This window comes from Lithobates pipiens, unplaced genomic scaffold (assembly GCF_037356315.1).
Source record: "Lithobates pipiens isolate NorthernLeopardFrog02 unplaced genomic scaffold, aLitPip1_a1.2 Scaffold_64, whole genome shotgun sequence".
In the NCBI taxonomy this organism is placed as follows: Eukaryota; Metazoa; Chordata; class Amphibia; order Anura; family Ranidae; genus Lithobates; species Lithobates pipiens.
In genome coordinates, this window is record NW_027507886.1 from 112,168 (window position 1) to 132,861 (window position 20,694).

Below are 20,694 nucleotides of genomic sequence, written 5' to 3' on the forward strand. Positions count from 1 at the left end.
AGAACTTCCCCTAAAAGGGGAAGTTCCCCTTGTTTGAATTCTCCTCCCCTCCACTGTCACATTTGGCACTTTTTTAGGGGGAGGGGGGAGTGGGTACCTGGATCTGACAGGTACCCGCTCCCACTTCTAGTCAGATGCACCATGATGATCTGATCTGGAAGTTCAACCCCCCTCCGCCATCTTCTGGGACACATCACAGGTCCCTGCAGACTACGGGACCATTCACAAGACACAGCAGAGTTCAATCATGTGTAGTAGGAGCCTGGCTGTGAAGCCACAAGGCCTGTTTGCCCTACTTGAAATACCAGGGTCTTCACCCAAAGCCTATTAGAGAATCGGCGTGGGTGAGGAAATCGCAGGATCCCTGGACTGGTAAGCATCCTTATATTAAAAGTCAGCAGCTACAATATTGGTAACTGCTGACTATAACATTTTTAGGAGAACCTGGAGCTTCTTTTTAAATCACTGATCTGAAACAGGTATGCAGATTAGAAACAGTGAAGTTGATTTGCATACTTGTTCTTGGTTAGTGATGCAGAAAGTACTGCAGCCTCTGGGTAAGAATGACAGCTGTGGAAAACTGGCATTTTTAGAAGGAGAGGTCAGCAGTGGCAGTCTTGATATTTCTTACAGGTGTCCATTAATGTAATGTGTGGAAAATGGGAGCTGAAAGTATCCACACGCAGTTGTTTATGTATCTTTTTAAAAGGCCACAAATAGTCACATATTTAAATAATATCAAAGGACAAAAATGTAATATAATGCAGCACATCAGCTCTTTTATGTGTTGGCTGCATTTGTTTTCTCTTCAGGCTTTTTTTCCCTAGATATTCAGCTGACCCTGCCAGGAACACACTTCTGCCCTAGAGTGACAACGCTTACTCACAGTACTGTATCTGTGGGGCAGCAGTCTTGTCGCCCTAGGACAGGAAATTTGCACTAGCATTACAGAACACTCCCCCTATCTTCATTTCTCTCGCGTGTAGTTGCCTGCACGAAAAGAGAGAAGGACCATGGCAGCATGATGTGCTGGAATAGCTTTTGGTCTGTCGAATGGAAATTGACAGCTCTGGCTGCTCACATAGAAGAGCCTAATCCGACAGCTTGGAGGTGGTGAAACCTTTTACATACAAATGAGCACTATGGTGCCTGTCACAGAGCTACTCCCTTGGTGGACTCTACCCCTACCTGCAGATCAAACAGCTATGATATATGGAGGAGAACTATACACAGACTGGATCTAGCAGGGAGATAGGGGTATCAAGCTAAGAGAGACTGTTGGCGCTTATGACTTTAGGTCACACCACCTAGTATACTATCCAGATGTAGTACCAGTATGTGCCCTTAGCACACTCCGCTTCTGTACACCAGTTGGTGCCAGCTTGGCTGAAGCATACAATCAGCAATTGGACAGCAGGTATGATCCATCCATTTCACCTAGGCGTTAAGTCATATGGGACTTATAGATTACTGGGATATTACCATCTATCTACAGGATTGCAACATGTTTGTTTTCGTCAACACTTATCCTGGACTGGGTTCAACAGTATCTACTGAATATATAGCTCTTCAGAAGCAGGCTATCAGAGATTACTTAAAATCTGTGGCGGGGAGGACTGGGTTGTAGGGTGGATACAGGGGACAGGGTGACTTGTGCCGCATACACACGATCGAATTGTCTGGCGTACCTAGTCCGACATACAATCCGACGGATAATCCGGCGGACTTTCTATCGAACAGACTTGGCTACACACGGACACACAGAAAGTCCGGCGTTTGCTAGCGTGATGACGTACAGCATGTACGACGGGACTAGAAAAGGGAAGTTCAATAGCCAGTAGCCAATAGCTTCCTTTTTTGTACTTGCTTCTGAGCATGCGTCATTCTTAGTATGCCGTGCTAGCATACTGACAAACGTATTGTCCGCTGAAACCCAAGTCCGACGGAAAGATTGGAGTGCAAAAATACTTTTTTAGTCTGCCAGACTTCACGCTGGAAAAGTCTGCTGAAGCCCACACACGATCAAATTGTCTGCTGAAATGTGTTTCGGTGGATTAAGTACGCCGGATGATCTGATCGTGTGTACGCGGCATTCAGGACACTGAGTGAGGTGTGGGCTTTCTTAGGGGGGTGTTCAGGTGAATGGGTGGGATTCAGGCGGGAGGGTTGGTAAGGTTGGAGGATTTCCCCCCTATAGTGGTAGCGGGCACACTCCATGTATTTTGTCATACTTTTTATGTCCAATATAATAAACTGCATTTAGTAGCCTTTGAGGTGCTCTATTCTTGTGGCATTTGTTTTTTGTGTAAAACTTATTGCACATGAGCTGAATGTTGGGCATTCGTCCTGTGTGTATGGCTGCCGGTCTGACAGAAGTCAGCTGTTGGTTCTGTCAGATGTGCATGCTGGAAAACCAGTGGCTGTCCAGCTCCCAATCAGCCGGCGGCAGATATCACAGACCAGAGTGTTCTAGCATGGGGGGAGAGGGGCATTCCTGCATCCCCGTCAGACAGCTTAGTGGGGAAAATCACTGTACTAACGTTGGATCGTTAGTACAGCAGTTCTGATCGGAGCTGTCAGTTTTTTTTTCTAACCTGCTGATTTGAATGGAAAAAAAAAATGATAGTGTGTACTAGGCTTCATTTTCGGATTACACCTCCCCTTCAGTTGGGTTTGGCACTTTGCTGAGTTACCACTCCCCTGATTCCTTTTTTAGTGGGGTTGTTGGAGCTACACTATTCACCTATTGCTACTTTCTCTAGGATCAGTTGTATCACTACAGACAATTGCATTGTGTACAATATGTCTTTTTTTTTTCAAAGGTGGAAGACAAGTTAGGTAAGAATAGTTACATCAAAATATGTGTCTGCATTTTTAAGCCACGGCACATTGTTTTGTCTGTGGTGCTATAAAAAAGCTAAAAATACAGGCCTGAATATTCTGACTGATAGACAGCTACATTATACCATATGTCAAGCTTTGACTCCGGCAATAATAAACTATTGTATAACGTGTTCTTAGTCTGAACATAAATATCAACTCAATTAATTTACTTTCATGCAGCTAACCACATTGCTGGAATTGTTATTCATATGTGACTAATCTTTACATATTGAAGGCATGAATTAATCCACTTTGAACACATCAGCTGATTTTATATGATTATTAATCTTGGACAAATAATTGCCTTCACAGTAGCTCCAATATTATATTGTTCTGGTCACCTGCTGCTCTTCAGACATGTTTCATGAACATTGTTTAATGGCACTGTGCCAGTCTCCACCAATATTCTATCACCCGCAGAGATCCAATCTTACTACCACAGTAGGGATAGTGTTCAGTTCCTCCATAGACACCCTCTCAGTTTATACAAGCCCTCACTCAACAACACCATTTACACCATTCACATACAGCGTTCAATAGACCACTCAATCCCAATCCATGAAACATATGATCGCTTTGTTTTACCAGCATCTCTTATATAGTAAGCTACACATTCCAATGCACTTTCAACTGTATTAGAAGGAAAAATACCTCTTTCTATTTTTGGAAAACTATGCAATCTTACAAAAGGCAGCTGACTTTACATTTTCCTATACTTTATTTTTGGCAGATATGAAATAATGGCAAATAAAATAGAAATAGCCACAGCAAAGCAATTTGAGGATCCTGGTTCGATACCAGGGGATCCTAATAAAATATACACACTTCATATGCATTTTTTTTTGTTTTACTTGATTTTAGCTGGATGCAGGATGTGATGCTTTGACTGACATGGAGGTAGTCATGCATTTGAATTGCTTGCCGACATCTGAAAGTGCAATCACATCCAACACCCCCTTATCTCTGCAAAGCTCAGTGGAGAAATCAAGAATCAGTCAAAGTAGACAAGGCATTTAGAAAAGCTTTAGTGTTCCCTCTGTCATCAGTATACTAGTGCCATACAAGTTTAAATAGATTGAAGGAGAACATTGCAAACTTTGTGAGATTAGATAGCAACCTGCTGAACTCATTTTTAGATTCTGACAACCTAAGACACATATAACATGCTGGTAATGATGAACGGGATCTAGGATGCTTGCCAGCTCATTTCTCACTACTGTTTGTCTATGTTTTCTAAATGTGTTCTGGTATACTGTATAATATTAGAGCTGAAGGTAATGCACAATTAGGGATTACTTGACAACTTGAATGCAGTATGTGTTCTAAAGAAAATTCTGAAATTTACATTTTTCTCTGGTTAAGTATCTACCACAAGATTACAAAAAGTGAATAATGATTTGCAACGTTCACAGCAGAATAGGGTCTGGCAAAATCTAGTGTTCCAGTTCCAGCCATTCTACTCATAATGTCACATCGTTGTTTTGTACATGTGCAAATCTAGTGAATTAGTAAAATATAAAGTAAATGTAAAGATATATATATATATATAATCATGCTCTCCAACTAGTCAACACAAAAAAAGACAAGTCAACTGTTTTAGCATCTCGGGTTTTGATGCATCCATTTGCAAACACATGTGTATGCACTATGCTGAATAAAGGCATCTCTGCTATGTGTGGTCCCTAACTCCAAACTATCTAAACTCCAAACTGGAGCATATATGCGGCAATGCAATACCTGAGAGTAGGCTTACCTGGAAGCAGCTTTTTTAACCACCTCCCGCCCATCATATTGTGAAATGACGGGCAGGCGGCAGCTCTATTGTTCTGGGATGACATCATATGAAGTCATCCCACTCTAGCTGCGCTTGCACACCCATGGGGGTGCACAGCACAGCGATTGTCGGCGCACTGTGCGTCTGGTGGGTGTACAAGCGCAGCTAGAGTGGGATGATGTCATATGACGTCGGCCCAGAACAATAGAGCTGCCGCCTGCCTGTCATTTCACAATACGGTACGTGGGAGGTAGTTAAAGGAGCTGCTGACAAGACTCTTTACCCTTGTGATCGGCTATGTCCAATCACAGCTGGCCACATTTAAACAAGGAAATGCCGGTGATGCCAGTCAGTTCTGCTTTTTAGTGCCCATCAGTGCCTGCTCATCAGTGCTGCCCATCAGTGCCGCCAGTCGGTGCTGCCTATCCATGTTGCCTATCAGTGCCGCCTAACAGTGCCCATCAGTACCACCTATTAGTGCCCATCAGTGCCACCTATCAGTTCCTATCAGTGCTGCATATTAGTGCCTCCTCATCAGTGCCACCTCATCAGTGCCCATCAATGCAGTTTATCAGTGCCCATCAGTGTAGCCTCATCATCGCACATCAGTGAAAGAGAAAAATTACTTATTTACAAAATTTTATAAAAGATACTAAGAAAAAAACAAGAAAAATCCCAGTGGTGATTAAATACCACCAAAAGAAAGCTCTATCTGTCTCAAAAAAGTGATAAAAATGTAGTTTGGGTACAGCGTTGCATGATTGTGCAATTGTCATTCAAATTGTGACAGCACTGAAAGCTGAAAATTGGCCTGGGCAGGAAGGGGGTGAAAGTGCTCAGTATTGAAGCAGTTAATATCCCACCCCCAAGGATCTTTTCTTCTAGACTGGTGTATATTGTAAAGCTCTATGGTGTATTTATAAAGAGAGTAGAATATGGAGATAAAATAACACTTTGTGAAAAAATCTGTTCACAAAACAAAAGAAGGTGATAGTTAAATATCTATTTTATGCAAAGAAATACCAATTCCACACCTACTGTATGTAATAGTTTTGTATAAAGGGTGATTGATTTGGTAAGAAAATGATTGCGACGTAATTAACAGAATTGAAATAACTCAAACACTTTAGTGAATTGGGCATTAGTGCGCACAGAAGCAACAGTGCCGAAGGTGGGGAGTCAGTTGCTGACACCATTACTGTAAACATTTGCATCCAACAGCATACAGCTGTGCCCATTGCTGTCATATTAAATATAATATTGGCTAGTTGTGTCTAAAAATTACATAAAGAGTCTTGAATATTAAAAGGTGTTTTTGTTTTACTGACTAAAACATGTTTGGAAATACCAAACAGATACAGATAGGGACCACACATTATACTTGTTCCTGTTTTTTTTTTTTTCGTGAACACTTTTTCTTAAACAGTGATTTAAATTTGACATGGTTTAAAAGATGTTTTAAGCTATCTCCTTTTTTATACCCTTAGGTTTTCGAAGAATATGAAGAACCCAACCCAGAAAGCATGAACTAACAAGAAAGTCATTGTAAAATTGCACCTTCCATCATCTCTGCCAGGTAATTTCTAAAGTGCCTTAACACATTACATTTTGGAAAACACTTATCTGAAGCCAAACTGACATTCATTTCCACAAGACACATTCTCAAATTCATTTTGAAATAGTCTACAATGTAAAATAAAGACCCAATTTGACATTTTTTTTATGTCTGTATTGCAACTTATAACCTTTTCACAATATTTGTGGTCTGTGTCTAAAGATACTCTGCTGTATATTTTGGGCAAAATTAATTACTTTATTCTGATGTTGTTGCCACTCACAGTGTAATTTAAAATGAGTACCAATGAGCAAATAAAAACAGATTACAGAGCAACGGAAAACAAGTAATCTGGTTATATTTGATTTATATATGTTGTGATTACTAGTCAGGACTTTTGATTGATCTATCATATATCCCAGACCTCCAACTACTTAAACGTCTGCAGAAACTTTAGTCAGGCTCTGCAACCCACAATTGCCATTAGACCCCTTTCACACTGGGGCCATGGGTGTGTCGGTGGTAAAACTCCACTATTTTTAGCAGCGATTTACTGCCAATTTAGTGGCACTATTCATCCGCCAGCGTGGTGCTTTTATCCCACCCCCCCGCTAGTGGCCAAAAAAAGGGTTAAAACCACCGCAAAGCGCTGCTGCATCCGCTTCCATTAGCTGGGCCGAAACAACGTCACTCCCACTCATGCGCAGAAGCCTTGTCATCTCAGCACTGGCAAAATTCTTACACTGAGCATGTGCAGCTCAGTATACAGTGAGGACAGGCCAGTAAGTAACTTTATTGCAGAAGAGTCATGCTGTAGCATGTCTCTTTCTGCAATAAAAATCCTGACTGTTCGCATTTTTTTTTCTTTTTTTAGGTAAAGTTCTATTTTAAAATGTCCTTTTTATAAGGGAATTATTTATAGACATAGTACATGTACAGTTTAATGTTCACATATGATTTCCTGAAATGATAAAACTTTTATGCAGTGCAGTGGAATCTCTTCTGCCATATCCTGCAATTATACCTACTTTTTTTTAGTCCCCATGGATTATCTCTATTTTACATGAAATGTAGATATCTGATTCACAGATCTTTCTTAAATATATACAGTATTCAGGTGCTAGTCCTTATTATTTGTAATATATTCACTTAGGTTTTTTTATGATAATTCATCAGCATGTGACAATACACATTTAAAAAACATAAAAGCTCCTTGAAGAAGATGTACAATCTAGGAATTTAGGATCAGATCAAATTAACACCAATACGGGAGATGCCAACCTACTTTCCAGTGAAGTGCATGTGACTTCATGTGACTTGCTGTACTGGTGACAGACACTTGTGCCATGAACAGTTGCAATTGGCCAATAATTAGCAATTACCATAAGCTCCTGAATTCTGTATAAATAGCCTCATTATTTACAGTCTGTTTTCAGTTTTGGGAAATAAGTGGGCATTACCAGTTTGAAAATCTAAGTCCACTAAACTCAGAACATATCAAACTCACGTAGGACCATGCACAACATGCGGGTATGTAGAATGTACTGCATATGCTCTGGAATCATTTTAAAGCTGTAATTTAGAAGCATTAAAGTTTATTATTCTATCCTTAATATTAAAGGTGACTATGTGCTTGGAGCTTAGAGAGTTACCCATAGTCATCTTAGTGATACAGAAAATCAGAAGGATTTCAATTTTCAATGGATTTGTCTGCTGGCAGGTAATCTTGGGTAGTGTTTTCAAAGTGTGTGCTCACAGGTGGTACTCTCCTCACTGTAGGTGAGACACTGCAGAATGCTACTACTTTACAGCGACGTATGTTTACTTTAGTGTCATTGACAGCTACATGCAGGGAGTTTGAAACAGTATGGGTTGGTATGGGTACCAGTGGAATTTTGGAGATGACAAGTCCAGTATAAAGCTGGCAGTGCAGATGACTGATACATGCTGCAGTTTTTAATACCACACATAGTACTTAGCTGCTCCAATGCCTTTATATGTGTTACACAATTAGAAAAAGTTTGGAAAATGGTGCAAGGTCTAGGGGATAAAATATATTGGAAAGCATCTGCTTGACTCTTAATTTATATTATGCCCCCTCTGTAACCTTTGCAGATGCCTGTATGGATATGTATATAAGGTTTACACTACTGTCTGATATACTGGCTGTATTGACCTGTTTTTGCCTGTTGTAGGTGTTAATAAAATGTATACTTGGAAAAAAAAAAAAAAAAAAAATATATATATATATATATATATATATATATATATATATGTATATATATATATATATATATATATTGGAAAGACAGGAAAAACTTACTGTGCACAGTTTCGAGGGGAAGGAGGGGCACGATGTAATCATTTAAATACATTAAGAGTATGAATAAGGCTGAAGATGCCAGTATTCTCAAGTTGAAGCTGAGCTCAAGAACACAGGGACATGACCTTAAACTAGTAGGAGGAAAGGTCAATGGCTAACCTTAGAAAGTGTTATTTTACTAAGGGAATAGTGGGCAATTCTAGCAGACTTTCTTTAGAGGTAATGCATCATTTAACAGCAGGGGCTCTTTCAGGGAGGTGGTAAGCTTTATGGGTGGTACAGCAACAGCCGGCAGGCATTCAGGAGGCATTACCACTGCCTGTTTTGATAGGGTTTTCCTTACACTTTTTTAAATTTGCTGAAACCAATTTCACTTAGCTGCCTGCCACCTGTCAGATTCTGCGGCCCAAGTTAAAATTGCCATGATTGCGAAGCATAGCATCATGCCCACAGAATTTGTACAGCCCTGTCAGGCTGTAATGTGATGCCGCGTACACACGATCAGAATTTTCATCGGAAAAAATCTTGGATGGTTTTTCCGACAGAATTCCACTCAAGCTTGGCTTGCATACACATGGTCACATAAAAGTTCTCTGGACTTTGGGCTGTCAAGAACGCAATGACGTTCAACACTACGACGAGCCAAAAAAATTAATTTCACTGCTTCTGAGCATGCATCAAATTGTTTCCGAGCATGTTTAGGAATTTTGCATGTCGGAATTGCTACAATCTGAATTTCCGATCGGAACTTTTTCCGTCTGAAAAAATTGAAAAAGTGCTCTCAATCTTTTGCTGGCGGAAACTCCGTCAGGAAAAGTCAGATGGAGCATACACACGGTCGGAATTTCCGACCAAAAGCTCTCATCTGACTTTTGCTGGAGAGATTTCCGATTGTGTGTACGGGGCTTAAGAATATTGATGGGCAGTCAGGGGGCAATAAAACTGCAGCCCAGCCACCTGTTTTTACTGCTCTCCCCGGCCACTACTTTAAAAGAGCCCTAATTGAATTTAAACATGTTTAACATCAACATAGATATATCCTCAAACAAGACAGTTCCAAAAAATGGGTAGACTCAATGGTCAAATAAGTCTTTTTTTGTTGTCAGCCTTTGATGTTTCTTCTACATTGTGTTTAAAATGAAGAGTTAGAAACGATACTGAGTCTGCAGCTAACTCTGCATTTGTATTGCTTGCTAAATCACCAATATGCTGCTTTAGCAGATTTGTATTAATTTCCTGCCTTTTGTATGAATTGTTAGGTTTCAGTAAAATTAGATGGGCATTTCATTTTCTCATTTGTACAGATCAATTTTCCTTTAGGATAGATGGCTTAAAGCAGCTATAAACTAGACGATAAGCTAAGTTTGCTTCCAGTTTTTAAGGAAACGAAAACATATGATATCTATCTATAGACCTATGAAATGGACAAATTACCTTCAATGCAACCTACTGTATAATTTATTTAGGCTTATAGTGATGTCGTTATATTAAAATGTTTTTAATTCTTTTTAACATACCATAAAAACATGTATAAGAAGAAGAATAACATTATAAATAGATTGCAGAAAAGCACATATTATTAGTTTTAAATGGGTACTTAAGGTGTATCCATGGTAAAAATTTAAAATCTCAAATTAATTTCCACATTATATTTCTGTTATTTTCAGCCTACTCCTATCACTCCAAACAATTTTGAAGTTTATAAATGTACTTGAAGATCTCCACACATTTACTTCCATGAATTCTGTGGCATGTATTCACAATTCCCTGTGAGTAGGCACTGCTGTGTTACACATTTCATAGTTGAGAAGCTGGGGATCCATGCTGAGAATCCAGAAAGCTTTGGAAAGAGATGGCTAGCAGACAGGCAGCACTTACAACAAGAAAGCAGATACAGTAAAACCTTGGTTTGAGAGTAACTTGGCTTGAGAGCGCTTTGCAAGAGAAGCAAAATTTTCAAATAAATTTTGACTTGATATACAAGCGATGTCTTGATATACAAGTAGCGTCACGTCATAACTGAGTATAGAACAGAACAGCCGTAACTAAGTTTAGCAATATGGCTACATTGAAACATTAATGAAGGTACAACATTTAGCAAGTCACATGGTTGATGTTTAAAACAGGCACATATTGTACCTTCATTAAATGTAACCATATTGCTACACTTAGAGGCGCCTCTCTCTTTTATAATCTGTAGCTCCTGATGGATTTTGCTTTTAATCCCCTCATGGAGGTTTCCATTTGTGGATGGACATTTTATGGTTACACAACCTGGTCACATTGCTATAATCTTTTTATATGCACTATAAACTGAAAGACTTATAAAGAAATGGTTGTGGAATGAATCATTTGAGTTTCCATTATTTCTTATGGGGAAATTCGCTTTAATATACAAGTGCCTTGGATTACAAGCATGTTTCCGGAATGAATTATGCTCGCAATCCAAAGTATTACTGTATTTCAAGCAAGCTTGTATTGGATTGTCAATAGTAACTATTGTTTGTATTGTTATTACAGTGCTGATATTATAAAATGTAAGTGCATGTTGAGACCATAGCTTTCCTTGTATCTTTATTATCATTACTATTTTCTTTTTCCAACCACCAGTAGTGTAGCACTGTGTTTCAAAAGGAACATGTGTCATTCAGTCATAATTTTTTGTACACTATCATGGCTGTTCACGTGGTGCCTAATAATTGCAATTAACTTTCTAGAATACAATGCAGCCTTAAATGAGAATTCCTTCTCTGAGCAGCCTCTTTAACCAGTTGCCGACCGGCGCACGACGATGTACGTCGACAGCATGGCACGGGCAGGCATATGGGCGTACCTGTACGTCCCTGCCTTCCCGTGGGTCGGGGGCCCGATCGGGCCCCCGCCCGGTGCCTGCGGCGGTCCGTTTTCGTCCGGGAGCGATCCGGGACGAGTGGGCGGCCATTCATTCATGGCCACCCCCTCGCGATCGCTCCCGACGAATAGAAATCCCCCGTGACATCACTTCCTCTCCTGTAATGTAAACACAGGAGAGGAAGTGATGTATTCTCTCCTCCGTGTCGGTATTTTTCGTTCCGACACGGAGGAGAGCGGATCGGTGAGTTGCACCAACACTCTACACACACAGTAGAACATGCCAGGCACACTCACACCCCCCCGATCACCCCCCCAATTACCCCTGCCCCCCAGTCACAGTGACACCAATGTCATTTTATTTTCTTTTTTTTTTCTTTTGCATTGGTGTCATTTGTGACTGTAATAACTGTTAGGGCAGTTAGGGTTAGCCCCCTTTAGTTCTAATGTACCCCCCTAACCCCCCCAATAAAGGTTTAACCCCGTGATCACCCCCCGTCGCCAGTGTCACTAAGGCTGGGTTCACATTGCAGCGGTTTATGAGAACGAATGTGATTCGCACCGCACTGCAGTGCAAATCACATCCGATCTCTGTGCGATTCGAGTTCAGCCATTCGCCGCACCCGCCGCACCCGCCGCAAATTCGCACGGGACCCTTTTTTTGGCCCGCAGCAGAATCGGATCGCATGGGTGTTCACACCATGCGATCCGAGTTTGCAGATCGCACTGCGATATGCGAACTGATCTGGGGGTGTCAGTAACATTTCACTGACACTCCCAGCAGTTCGCATAGGGCAGTGTGAACTGCCGCCGGGAGGCATCCGATGCGGGAACCCGCCGCGGATTCGTGGCGTTTCCGCATCGCTCCAGTGTGAACCCAGCCTAATAAGCGATCATTTTTCTGATCGCCGTATTAGTGTCACAGGTGACGCTAGTTAGGCAGGTAGGTATTTAGGTTCGCCGCAGCTTTTTATAGCGCCAGGGACCCCCATATACTACCGCATAAAGCCCCCTGATTGCCCCCTAGTTAACCCTTTCACCAGTGATCACCATATAACTGTTACAGGTGACGCTGGTTGGTTAGTTATTTTTTTATAGTTTCAGGGCACCCGCCATTTATTACCTAATAAAGGTTTAACCCCCTGATCACCCGGCGGGTGTCATTTGTGACTAATAACTGTTAGGGCAGTTAGGGTTAGCCCCCTTTAGTTCTAAGGTACCCCCTAACCCCCCCAATAAAGGTTTAACCCCGTGATCACCCCCCGTTGCCAGTGTCACTAAGGCTGGGTTCACATTGCAGCGGTTTATGAGAACGGATGTGATTCGCACCGCACTGCAGTGCAAATCACATCCGATCTCTGTGCGATTCGAGTTCAGCTATACAGATAGTATGGCTGAATTCGTGTCGCACCCACCGCACCCGCCGCAAACTCGCACGGGACCCTTTTTTTGGTCCGCAGCAGAATTGGATCGCATGGGTGTTCACACCATGCGATCCAAGTTTGCAGATCGCACTGCGATATGCGAACTGATCTGGGGGTGTCATTAACATTTCACTGACACTCCCAGCAGTTCGCATAGGGCAGTGTGAACTGCCGCCGGGAGGCATGCGATGCGGGAACCCGCCGCGCATTCGTGGCGTTCCCGCATCGCTCCAGTGTGAACCCAGCCTAATAAGCGATCGTTTTTCTGATCGCTGTATTAGTGTCACAGGTGACGCTAGTTAGGCAGGTAGGTATTTAGGTTCGCCGCAGCTTTTTATAGCGCCAGGGACCCCCATATACTACCGCATAAAGCCCCCTGATTGCCCCCTAGTTAACCCTTTCACCAGTGATCACCATATAACTGTTACAGGTGACGCTGGTTGGTTAGTTATTTTTTTATAGTTTCAGGGCACCCGCCATTTATTACCTAGTCTCACTAGTGTACCCCTAAATTTAGGGGTGTCTACTTTCCAAAATGGGGTCATTTGGGGGGGGTTTGTGCCATCTTGGCATTTTATGGCCTTCAAAACTGTAACGCCCTTAGAAAGCCTGAAGGCGGTGCTTGGTTTTCGGGGCCCCGTACGCGGCTAGGCTCCCAAAAAGTCCCACATATGTGGTATTCCCGTACTCAGAAAAAGCAGCAGAATTTATTTTGGGGTGTTATTTCACATATGCCCATGGCATGCGTGAGCAATATATCATTTAGTGACAACTTTGTGAAAAAAAAAAAAAAAAGTTTGTAATTTTCCCGCAACTTGTGGCAAAATATAAAATATTCCATGGACTCAACATGCCTCTCAGCAAATAGCTTGGGGTGTCTACTTTCTAAAATGGGGTCATTTGTGGGGGTTTTGTGCCATCTTGGCATTTTATGGCCTTCAAAACTGTAATAGGTAGTGAGAAGTGAACTCAAAAATGTACGCCCTTAGAAAGCCTGAAGGCGGTGCTTGGTTTTCGGGGCCCCGTACGCGGCTAGGCTCCCAAAAAGTCCCACATATGTGGTATCCCCGTACTCAGGAGAAGCAGCAGAATTTATTTTGGGGTGTCATTTCACATATGCCCATGGCATGCATGAGCAATATATCATTTAGTGACAACTTTGTGAAAAAAAAAAAAAAAAGTTTGTAATTTTCCCGCAACTTGTGGCAAAATATAAAATATTCCATGAACTCAACATGCCTCTCAGCAAATAGCTTGGGGTGTCTACTTTCTAAAATGGGGTCATTTGTGGGGGTTTTGTGCCATCTTGGCATTTTATGGCCTTCAAAACTGTAATAGGTAGTGAGAAGTGAACTCAAAAATTTACGCCCTTAGAAAGCCTGAAGGCGGTGCTTGGTTTTCGGGGCCCCGTACGCGGCTAGGCTCCCAAAAAGTCCCACATATGTGGTATCCCCGTACTCAGGAGAAGCAGCAGAATTTATTTTGGGGTGTCATTTCACATATGCCCATAGCATGTGTGAGCAATATATCATTTAGTGACAACTTTGTGTAAAAAAAAAAATATATTTTTTTTTTTGTCATTATTCAATCGCTTGAGGCAAAAAAATAAAATATTCAATGGGCTCAACATGCCTCTTATCAATTTCCTTAGGGGGTCTACTTTCCAAAATGGGGTCATTTGGGGGGGTTTTGTACTGCCCTGCCAATTTAGCACCTCAAGAAATGAGATAGGCAGTCGTAAACTAAAAGCTGCGTAAATTCCAGAAAACGTACCTTAGTTTGTAGATGTGACAACTTTTGCGCAAACCAATAAATATACAATTATTGACTTTTTTTTTTACCTAAGACATGTGGCTGAATACATTTTGGCCTAAATGTATGACTAAAATTGAGTTTATTGGATTTTTCTAATAACAAAAAGTAGAAAATATCATTTTTTTTCAAAATTTGCGGTCTTTTTACGTTTATATCGCAAAAAATAAAAATCGCAGAGGCAATCAAATACCATCAAAAGAAATCTCTATTTGTGGGAAGAAAAGGACGCAAATTTTGTTTGGGTACAACATTGCATGACCGCGCAATTACCAGTTAAAGCAGCGCAGTGCCAAAGTGTAAAAAGACCTCTGGTCATTTACCAGCAAAATGGTCCGGTCTGAAAGTGGTTAAATGTCGATGAGATGTTTCTTTTTGCAATCTTGGCAAGTTCACAATATTATATTCAGCATGAATACAAGATCAATAAAATCATTTCCAGACTAAATTTAAATGTGACAGTTATTTGTGTGCCTCAGTTGAACCTCCCAAATGTAATGGCACTTATAGGGTCCATTGACACTATTTTGGAGCATTAGGGCATGCATGTAAAAGCACGTGCTGTGCTTTAATGTGCGTTACATTAAGGAAACGCATTTATTTACATGGACTGTATAAGGCACCAAGCGCATCAAAACATACCATATCTAGTAGCACACTTTACCGAATGTCAACACATTCACATTCACTGAATGACAGTGCTTGCACCAACATGTGCACCAGGGGCGGCCCGTCCATTAAGGGTGCCACCACCTCATCCATGCCACCCCCTATATGATTATTAGATAAATTCATGCATATCATGAATCTATCCATGGCCGCCGCGGCCACCCCCTATTCATGCCTCCGGCCCCTTTCAGGATGCTGGGCGCATGAATTGCAGTGGCGGGCGTGTTTTTTTGAAGCACCTGATTAGAGCTATAGGCTCTAATAAGCTTCAAAATAGGGTGGACTCAGCGCAGAGCATTGCGCTCAGAGCCCACCCGGGTGGGTTAGAAAAGCAAATGATTATTCACTTTTCTAACACTGAATCGCCTAACCTCCAATCAGGAAGCGCGGGTCTGATACCCACTTCCTGATTGGCTGAAAGGTGAGGTAATCCTATTGGACACCTAGGAGGAGGAGGAGGGGAGCCGCCGTGAGCCGTGATCCACACCACAGGAGCAGGAAGAAAGCTGCCGGACACGCTGCCTGCCCGCCCATTTCTTAGATGGGGTAAGTGCGGGGCTTTGATGTCCCGACTGTCCTCTGGGGGGAAAGGAAAAACACACCAGCCACCACTAATGTGCACGTTACTGCAACGCAATAGAGTAAATGGGTCCTAATGTTTACTTAGCATAATGAATATGGTGAAGCTGTGTTCATCCAATCACGTGCAAGCAAAAATCCAGATTTTTTACCATTTCCATCACACAAGATTGGACAGTTGAAAGGAACACAGCTTTATTTTCACCTTGGAAAGTGAACAGTCACTTTTCTTTTAGTAAATAAATCCCAAATTAATGAAATGTATATTAATCTGTACCAACAAATTAAAAAGTGGACTAGGGTTTAGTCATCTCGGAACAAAATGAGCTTCGCTACATGGAAGAAACGGAAATAGCAGTCAATTTTAATGTATGCTGGGAAATAACTTTTTTAATTGGATTCTCTAGTTTTCCTGTGTTGCAGGTTACATAGTAGGGCAAGATCCATATGGACAGCACTATAGAAGATGCACACTCATTTTTTTCCCCCTGTATAGACAAATGGAAAATATGAAGTGGCATCTAAAAAAACAGACTAAAAACAACAACTCTATTACTGTTTTACAGTTATTCAGAATATCTATGTCAGTGTGTCCACAAGGCGCTGTCTACGAATCTTTAAACATGTTCCTAAAGCATGTCACTTTCTTTATCTGGCTGGATCAGATGTGACATTGGAATTAACTCTGCTGTCTATCAGTTTAGTCACACATACTGCAATGTTAATTAGTCAGTCTTGCTGCCAGTGCTCGCCTTCACTAGGTTTGGAAAGGCTTTCACGAAATTGTATTCTTGTAGTTTGCCACAGTATTCTAACATAATTGTGTTTTACGCTACTAAAACATAAAAAGCTAAATTTAAAGTGAATTTTCACCAATTTTTTTAAGTTCTCCCCTTTACAATGCCCATCTGTAGTGCGTGAATTAATGGATATTATAATTTTTGTATTATTATTAGAAAGTACCTCTTTTTTTATTTTTACCTAGGCAATTACATCATTAGGCTATCCTGTGGACTCTTGGGATGTCGGTGTCATCCATCCCAGGAGTATTCGACCATTCTGTTGTGGCAACCTGTTATCAACAATGCGGTCCACGCAGTGTCATTACTGCACATGTGCGAGACCGGGAGGTGCATGCTGGGTAGCCAACTGTACCGAAAATTGTAGAAATGCAGAGGAGCGGGCTTCAGATGCCCATATCTGCAATGGCAGCTGGCAGAATACCCGAAGAAGATATATAATGATAAATTTTACAGGTACATACTATGTGGCTGGGTAAAGGAATATCCAAATTGAGTGCTGCATTTTTTCAATGTGAAAGCACCCGAAAAAACAGGCCAAAAATGCACCCCTCCCTTTTAAATAAATTGAAAACGCTTTAAACACACCCCAGAAATGCCCCTGCTGTGTGTGATTGGTGTTTTATGAGTCATATGTCCACGTTTTACTGGTGCATGATTGGAGTCAGGAGTCCAGAAATTGTGGCAAAAATGCATCCAAAAACTAAAAATTTTCAGTGAAGCAGTGTGAAACCACCCTAAAGGAGTTACTTTGATCATTTGACGTTTTGTAAGATTCGGGGAAAAAACACCTTCAAGAGAACATAAACTTAAAGCTGTGTCCATAAAAAAAAAAGATGGCACAGAACTGATCATCAGTATTGCCTTAAAGTGATTGTAAACCTCAGAGAGGAAATATGAACAAAACATATTCCTCTATAGCAAGGGTAGGCAACCTGGGGCCCTCCAGCTGTTGTGGAACTACATTTCCCATGAGGCATTGCAGGGCTGGCAGTTAAAATTATTCTCAGAGGCATGATGGGACTTGTAGTTCTGCAACAGCTGGAGGGCCCCAAGTTGCCTATCCCCTGCTCTATAGTGTGTGCTTGTCTCAACCCAGAGCACTAAGGGTGAGGGGTTGGGGGGATTTATTAAAACTGGAGCGCTCAGATTCTGGTGCAGCCATGCATGGTAGTCAATCAGCTTCCAACTTCAGCTTGTTCAATGAAGCTTTGACAATAAAACCTGGAAGCTGATTGGTTTCTATGCAGACCTACACCCGATTTTGCACTCTCCAATTTTATAAATAAATACCCCCCTAAGTGTCATTTCTGTCTGCTGCCTCATTCCTCTGGTATCTGCACAAGTCAATTGTGATCCGTTTTCCTGACACCAAGAGGTAAAAAGGTAACAGGGAAGGGAGCTCCAGCACTTAGCTTATGATTGATAGCCTCAGCTCTTTTCTTGTGTGCGGTGTGAAGAGGGCGTGTCACCGCCATCCAATCAGATCTCACTAAGCCCTGCAGAGTGTAATTTCAGCTACCCGTTCCCTTTTTCTGAAAGCTCAGACAAGCTGTATAAATTCTGAACTTTGAATGAATATAGAGAAGAGAAAATTTTAAGTAAACAGGTACAGCTTATGTAGGAGGATTTGTTTCATCTCTGCGTATCACCTGAGGCCAATCACTTCACTGGGTATAAGTAGGGATTTACAACCACTTGAAGGCTTTCTGCATCTGATCTTCTCCCCATTACTGACTTACCATGCATTGTTCGGCTGGTGTCTATGTAAAGATGGCCACCTTTATACAGGTAATGCTTTGCTTCCTCATGCCAGAGTTTGTGCCTGGATTGGTGACCTAATAGGGCATGAATTTAAAAGCAGCAGGAGAGGTGCTGAAAACAGATCTACAGAATGAATAAAGCACAACCTCGCATTGCAACTTTCTCTCCGGAAAGGAAAAAAAAAACTTGTGAGACAAGGGGGTTGACTAGGGGTTGATTTGCTAAAGGCAAATAGACTGTGCACTTCCCAAAGTGCAGTTGCACATTGTAAGTGCATGTGATCCAGAGCTTAGTAAATGATCAGAAGGTCTGCTGACTTCCATCATCCAATCATGTGCAAGCAAAAATGCATTTTTTTTAAATTTTCCTTGCATGTGATTGAGTATTCTTTGCAAAGTGAAGCTTTACATCATTTACTAAGTCCTGGAGCAACTGCATTTTCAGAGAGCAACTGCACTTTAGTAAATCAACCCCTAGCTGTCAGAGGCAGCAGTGCTCTAGGTGATCTCACACTGCAGAGCTTTTACAGTAAAGAACAGGTATGCCAAGGCATAGTCATAGTAGAAGTACACTGCTATTTTTTTTAGGCAGACGTCAAAACAAAAAAGATTTTTTTCAGGGTAAGGCTTAGGCAAAATTAACAGTTTTAGAAGTTCCCTAAGGGATAGAGACTCTTACATTTATGAGTACAAGTCCACTTTAATAGAACATATTTGTTGTATATACTTGGTATGGTGATATAACCCCATATGCCTTGTATGTGACAGGCTGAATTTCATCAAATTGACCCAGATCTGCAATCTGTCACTGGCAGTCAGATGTTAAAATGGAAAGGGTATTGTATTTTCTAAATCTTACTTTTGCTATTATGGCCACAAGTAAACACATAAAATGTTTTTCTTTTCTTTTATTCAGCAAATTATGGCATATTCAAATGATCTTATTTGTTTAATAACAAATGAAATAACACATTGAGCTCTAGTCTCCTGTATACATTGTTATCTTTGTATTATTTTCAGCTGTGCTGAAGGAAGTTCATTGTTTACAGAACTCACATAGTTTGACTTACTAGAGTAGAGAGTGTTCACTTTATAAAGTGAATGTTCACTGATCTTAGTAAATAAAGTGAAATTGTCTTCAATGTAAAGATACAGTCATGTCCAAGGGTAGTGTTTTTCTTCCACATGATTAGATGATTAACCACAGCATTTTAAGAGACGGTTCACACTGAGACTGCCTCAGGCGTTCTGCACACGACAGCAGCGGCGACTTGCAAAACGACTTCTATATAGAAGTCCATGCAAGTTGCCTCAAGTCGCCCCGAAAGTAGTACAGGAACCTTTTTCTAAGTCGGAGCAACTTTAGTCGCTCCTATTAGAACGGTTCCATTGTACAGAACGGAAGGCAACTGACAAGTCGTCCCAGTGTGAACTTAGTGGCCAGGATCTGCTACTTTTTTAAGGCAGCTCCAGTGAGTTATCAGAGCAGTGACTGAGGCTTAAAAGCACTAATCAAAGCTAAAATGTCTAAAACTTTAATCAATTGCAAACTTCTTTTTAATAATAAACATATTATACTTACCTGCTCTGTGCAAAAGGGGTTCCCTAATGGCACTCCTGGCTCCTCCTCTTCAATGAGTGCCCCCATAGGAAGCCAATATTTATGGGGCACTCATGCAGGCTCAATTCCGAGTCACACTGCCTGCATCTATAAACGCAGACAGCGCAGCTCAGCCCCAGCCCCCACTTCCTCATCACAGAATTTAATTGACAGAAGCAGGATCCAATGGATCCCACTGCTATCAATCTGCCCTGTGAGGAGGGAAAGAGAGGAGAGAGCTGCTGCTTTTGGGCACAGTGCTGGATCAGGATTGGGCTCAGGGAAGTATGGGGGTGGGTCTGGGGGTATCCTACAGCACAGAAGGGTTTTTACCTCAATACAGAGAATGCATTAAGGTAAAAACCCATAGGCCTCATGTACACTGCTGCTGGTAAACGGATGTTTAGGAGCAGTTGGGCATTTTTTTCAGCTGCCCCTGAACTCTCCTCTATGTTATCTTATCAGTACATGTACACAGGGTCATTTATAGTTGTTTCTAGGCAGTTGAGTTTAGAAACATTTTTTGGAATGCGAATAAGTGGGTTCAGACGGATGTTCAGAGGCATTTGAAACGCCAAATGCTTGTAACAACTTGTAAACCCTGCTAAACGGTGTAACTCACATTTAGCAGCGTTTAGTTTACTGACGTTTTTCATTTTAAC

General features: G+C 41.4%; 1 protein-coding gene across 1 annotated transcript in view; it reads left to right on the forward strand.

The window, feature by feature from the left end:
- Window positions 1–6,142: 6,142 nt before the first annotated feature.
- LOC143958907 (uncharacterized) overlaps window positions 6,143–20,694 on the forward strand; it is a 382,425-nt gene continuing 367,873 nt past the window's right edge. The window contains exon 1 of the mRNA XM_077467890.1: window positions 6,143–6,233. The gene's annotated coding sequence lies outside the window, so the exon portion shown is untranslated. The remainder of the gene's footprint in view (window positions 6,234–20,694) is intronic.